A 6000-nucleotide genomic window follows, 5' to 3' on the forward strand; every position below is an offset into this window, starting at 1 on the left:
TTCACAACTCATAGAATAGACCCCAAAAAGTAATATCAAAATTATATAAATAACAAACAACGCAAGAGAAAATGAGCAAAAAATTTCCTAGGCATTTCATAAAAGGGCAAATCCAAATGACTCATAAACATATGAAAAGATGCACAATGTCATTAACAATCAGGCAGATGCTAACTGAAACCACAGAGTGATAGGACTACATATGTACCATAAAGAATATCAAATTCTGACACTATAAAGTATTTTGTGAGGATGTGGAGCTGCAGGAACTCTCATATATTGCTTACATGACCAATAAATTGTTACAAACACTTTGGTGAACAGTTTGACATTCTCGGTAAAGTTAAATATAAGCATACCTAGAGACTTTTGTATATATCTGCACCAAGAGTCATAAGCAATACATGTCCACAGCAAGTTTGTTGTTAAACCAGAATATTAGACACAGCTAAAATCTCCATATAGTAGATTGGATATATTTATAAATGGAGTACTATGCAACAAGGGAAATGAACAAAATCGTAAAAAACAGCATAGATGAAGCTTACAAATATAATGTTGAGCAAACAATGAATACGAAAGGATACATTTAGTAAAATTCAATTTCTTCTAAAATGTATGTGTATGTTAAAATATGCAAAACAAATTTATTTTTATTTTTACTGAATTGATTGGGTGACATTGGTTAATAAAATTATACACTATTCAGGTGTACAAATCTATAATGCATCTATTGTGTGTTCATCAACTCCAGTCAAGTCTCCATTTATCTCCACTAGACCCTTAAGATTAGGAAGGAATCAAACAAAAAGCATGAAAAATATTATCATAAGAATCAGGACAGTAATTATGTCTATGGGGGAAGAAGAGCATTATCAATGGAAAAAGTACACACAGGAACTTCGTGGAGTGCTGGCAATATTCTAGGTGTTCAAGTCCAATGAGCCTCTTCCCTAATCATGAAATTGAAGTCCTTTCATTTAGTCTGATTGGTACAACCTAAGCCCTGCGCCCAGCACTGACCAATAACTACGGTTAGAGGAATCTCTTGAACTGATTGGCTTATGTCTGGAGTACTGAACCAATCCCTGGCAAGAGAGATGAGATTTCTTAAGTTTGGACTGCTCAGGTCCACCCCAATAGCTGGGGTGGGATCAGCTTTCCCTGAGGCACATGGGCCACATGGGGAAGGAATGGGAAGGAATGGCTATCTGAATAAAATCATAGTTTTTTTAATAAGTAAAAAGGAGAAAATGAATGCTGAGAAGGCACCCGACCATGTACTGTATTCATCATCGGTGTTGCTGCAATTAAACATTCACAGTAGCCATTCTTGATGGCACCAACCCTGAACTCCAGACCTCTCTTCTCCCACCGCTACCTTAGAAGTCTCTAACTCTCCATGGCAGGGCAAGGTGTCTTTGTGTTACTTCCTCAGGGTTCAAAGACCCAGGCAAGAGCATAGAGTTGAGTCTAGGTCATTGGCACTCCCTGTGTGCCAGGGAGTAGAGAAGCGCACCTTCCCTCTCTGGTTTTCTTAGTGGGAGGGGGCTTGCTTCCATCGACTTTGGGATTCCCCCTGGGTAGCCAGTGGGGGTGGGGGAAACACTTCTTGATGGACAGGACCACATGTAGACCCATTCCTCCTTTTGCTCCACTCAACAAACATATGGTAGACAGTGTATTCCTATTTCCATTGGAAGATGAGGAAACTGAGCTTCAAAGCATTTAAGTGCCTTGCCCAAGTTCACAAAGCTAGTAAGTGGCAGAACTGGGGCTTGCATCCATCTCTGCCTCCCATTGATGAGCTTCAGAGCATTAATTATAGGAAGAGGTTTGCCCTGGCCAGGTGGCCCAGTTGATTGAAGCATTATCCCATTCACCAAAATGTTTGATTCCCAGGCAGGGCACATACCTGGGTTGTGGGTTCTGTCCACAATCCAGGTACATGTGAGAGGCAACCGATTGATGTCTCTCACATTGAGGTTTCTCTCTCTTTCTTTCTCTCTCTCTCAAATCAATAAATACATCCTTGCGTGAGGATTAAGAATAATAACAACAGGAGCAGGTTTGATTGGGAAAGCAAGTGGCTTCTCAGGAAATTATACAGAGATGGGAGACTGGGGCAACCCTACCCAGGACCTTGCTGGAAACCTCCATCCTCCCAAGGTCAGTCATGCCGGGGTTATCCTTGACCATTTTGGTCTGCAGCTGGCTAACCTTCAAGTCTCAGCCCACCCTCACCATCATCCCCACTTCCACCCTTAACTCAGAACCCAGATTAAGACTGGAATGGGTGATATTCCACAGACTAGTGAGGGTTCCCTGGGGGCAACAGAATGGAAGAATCTTTCTCTAGCCCACCTCCCTACCCAACACAAATTCTCTATCTAGCACCATGAACCTCTGACTGGGCACCTCCAGGGCAGGACGCCCCCTTCCTCTGCCGGCTGCCTAATCTAATGTCAGGCAGGCCTCACTGCTAGAACCTTCTGACTGTCGCTGAGCCAAAAGCCTTCTCCATGTAATGTCCAGCTCCTGGTCCAGTTCCAGGCTTCTGCAGCAGCACGAGGTTAAGTGTTTCCATGATACCCTTTCAGGGAGGGTAGGGGCAAAAAAATAAAAATAAAAAGAGGAAGGGGAAGGAGAGAGAAAGGGATAAAGACAAGGCAGAGAAAAAGGAAATTTCCTTCCCCAGAGTAAACATTCCTAGTTTTGAAGTCCTGAAAGCTGCAAACCTACCAGAATCAACCTGACACCAGATAAGAAGGGCCCCCATCACGGGCTTGACAAATGCACACAAATATATTTATTAACAAATACTCCAGTGCTTCCGTCACTCGGGATCTGGCCCTCAGCCCCAACCCTGAACATCTGCTCTCGTGTCTGACTGCTCAGGCCCCAGAAAACATACCACGAAGGTTTGTGGGCTTCGCCACCGCCAAGGGTGGACGGGACACTGTGCAGAGAGGATACAAGGAGCAGACACACTTGGGTGAGAGAAAAGACAAATTCAATAACTTGTGAAACATTTCCTCTCACACGGCAGGAATGCATCCTTGCATTCTGTGTGTCATTTCCCAGGAATGCTAAGTAGTTTTCTCGCTTCCTTTTGTGTTCCTGTAAGTCGTCGTCGTCGTCGTCGGCAGCCGTCCGTCTCGAGAGACGATGGTGTAGCTTCTTAAGAGTCTATCTGCACCGCCGAGAATGGCTGTGCAGTCCGACTCGGGAGTGACACGGTATCTGTCTCCTCCTGTGTTGAATCGACATCTTGCGATGACGCTGGAGTGTCCTCTCCAGTGGAGCTGAAGCTACAGAGCCTGGGCAGGGTGATATGGAGGGTCTGCTGTTGCCCATGCAGCAGACCCCCCCTCTCTTCGCAGCTGAAGGGTCCAAGGGAAAGACGGAGTCAATACAGCTTGGCTTCAGGTGCGCCGCAGGAGTTGCCGGTGTTGACTACAACGTCAAACCGCCTTAGGGACTCCGGCTCCGGATTTTCTGTCGGGGTTTACTCCCTTAGCCTTGCCCCTGAAGAGGTATGCCGCAAGGCAGCGGAGGTTTTTTGGAATCAGAGTTTTCCTTCTCTGGTTCCTGTAAGTGGTTCTAGCATTACTCACAAATTGCTATGGTGTTCCCAAGAGTTGCACAAAAGTGACTGAGAAAGGACTTTGCAATATTTAACAATTCCTATTTATGTTAAATTTGAATATACCCAGGTCTAGATACACATGAAGCGTGACACCAATTCTTTACATTGCAACTAGATAGACACTGGACTTCAAAACTGCAAAAAGTTTTTAATACACATATTTAATAAGATTTAATTCAATTCCCCAAAATACAAATGGTTCTAGCTTTACTTAAATTATTTTAATATTTTGACATTAATTATAATTTGCATTTCACCTTCAATTTTAAATAGATAATTTTGAATGATTCGGAATGTGGGCCAGCAAACATTTTCTCAAAAGGCCAGAGGGTAAAAACTTTTGGCTTTGCAGGCTGCTCAGTCTCTGTTATGACGACTCAACAGACATTGGACAATATGCAGATCAACAGGTACTTCAGTGAAACTTTATTTACAAAAACAGACATCTAGCCCATGGCCCTGGTTTAGTAGATTAAAAAAATGTTTTTAAACAAAATAAATTGTTTTTAATTTTTACTTTTACCTTAATTTATGCATTTGATGAAAATATATTTAAATGTCATACATTTTGAGTACAACTACATTTTATTTTTAAAAGATTACTATAAATAGAACACAAATTATATGAAAATATTAGCTAAGTTTTTCTTAAAAGGCAAAAATAAATGATATAAAATACATGAATAGTGAATTATGCATGTTTTTATTTTACTACTCATCCAAATATCACTGGCCCATCAACAAAGCAATTTGTATTTAGCCATCAAAAATAGTCTGCTTTCTACTGATTTTCAATTTTGTCCATTATATTTTGAACTTATTGTTATGAAGATATATTTGAATGATGGGAGGATGGATCCTGTTTTATGACAGTTCATTAATTTGATTTATAGCTAAGTTACCTATTTATATGATATACATTAAGTTTATAAACAAACTGTTCATTTATCACTTGTAACTATTTCAACATAAGGCACATGAGCATCTACTTGCACTTTTTCTCTGGGCCCCACAATCTTTAGGAGCAGACCTATCCCCCAGGATAGGGCCAGGCACAAGTATCAGAGCTCTGGGGCTGTAGTTAAGGGCATGTACTTTGGAATCTAATTTCCCAGGTTTAAATCCCGGTTTTGCTACTTGCCTGCTCTGGAACTTAAGGCAAATCATTTATCTTCTCATTCTAGTTTCCTCAGCTACAAATTAGGGATAAAAATAGTATCCACACCATGTAAGATTGCTGTGAGGATTCAATGGGGATTGAAACACTGCAAGGAAAGGCCTTAGCACAGTTTTTGTCACAGGTGCAAAATATTAGCGGGTGCTGTGAATGACGCTAGATGCATGGCTCAGTGAAAAAAAGGAATAAAGAAGCCAGTTTGCAGAATAGCACATACAGGCTGGTGTGGCTCAGTGGGTTGAGTGCCAGCCTGTGAACCAAAAAGTCACTGGTTCAGTTCCCAGTCAGGACACATGCCTGGGTTGCAGGCCAGGTCCCCAGTTGGGGGCTTGTAGGGGCAACCAACTGATCAATGTAGCTCAATGTTTCTCCTCCTCTGTTTCTCCCTCCCTTCCCCACTCTCTAAAAGTAAAAACAATAAATCTTAAAAAAAGAAAAAGAATAGCACATATAGTATTCCACCTTTAATGTATAAGTGGGGAAATTTTTTAAAACATGTATTTATGGAGGTGGAAGAGGGTATAGGGGGATAAATAGTAATGGGAAAAATACAATAAAAATGAATTATTAAAAGAAAAAACATATTTATAGTTTCTTGTATAAGCTTCAAATAAATCCAGAGACTATTCAAGAAACTAATAACACTACTTACAGAGGGCACTGAGTGGGGATCAGGCAGTGGAGGTGGTGTGGGTGTCACTATTTATCTGTTTATATGAGGTCTGTCTGGAAAAAGTCCACTCATTGTTAATGTAATGAGAACAGTTTGAGTGACATCAATGTAACCTGGCAGCCAAGGAGGATGGACTGGAATGTGCGTGCATGAATAATGAGGACTTCACTGTACTAGTTAGTGGGGGTATAGACACTGTTAAGTGAGCATGTGTACTGTGTGGCCATAGCATTCAAAATGACTGACTGAGTAGAGCAGCAAATCTGCATCAAATTTTGCATTAAGCTTGAATATTCCTCCACGGAAACTATTTGGATGATTCAGAAGGCTGCAGCTATGGGTTATATGGTTATTGGCAGCCTCATCCCAACAACACGCCCGCTCATGCATCACGTCTCGTGCAGAGATTTTTGGCGAAACATCAAATCACCCAGATGACTCAGCTGCCCTACAGCCCACATTTGGCACCCTGCAATTTCTGGCTTTTCTCAAAACTAAAAT

Source organism: Furipterus horrens, unplaced genomic scaffold, assembly GCF_987537825.1.
Source record: "Furipterus horrens unplaced genomic scaffold, mFurHor1.1.pri manual_scaffold_11, whole genome shotgun sequence".
NCBI classification, from domain to species: domain Eukaryota; kingdom Metazoa; phylum Chordata; class Mammalia; order Chiroptera; family Furipteridae; genus Furipterus; species Furipterus horrens.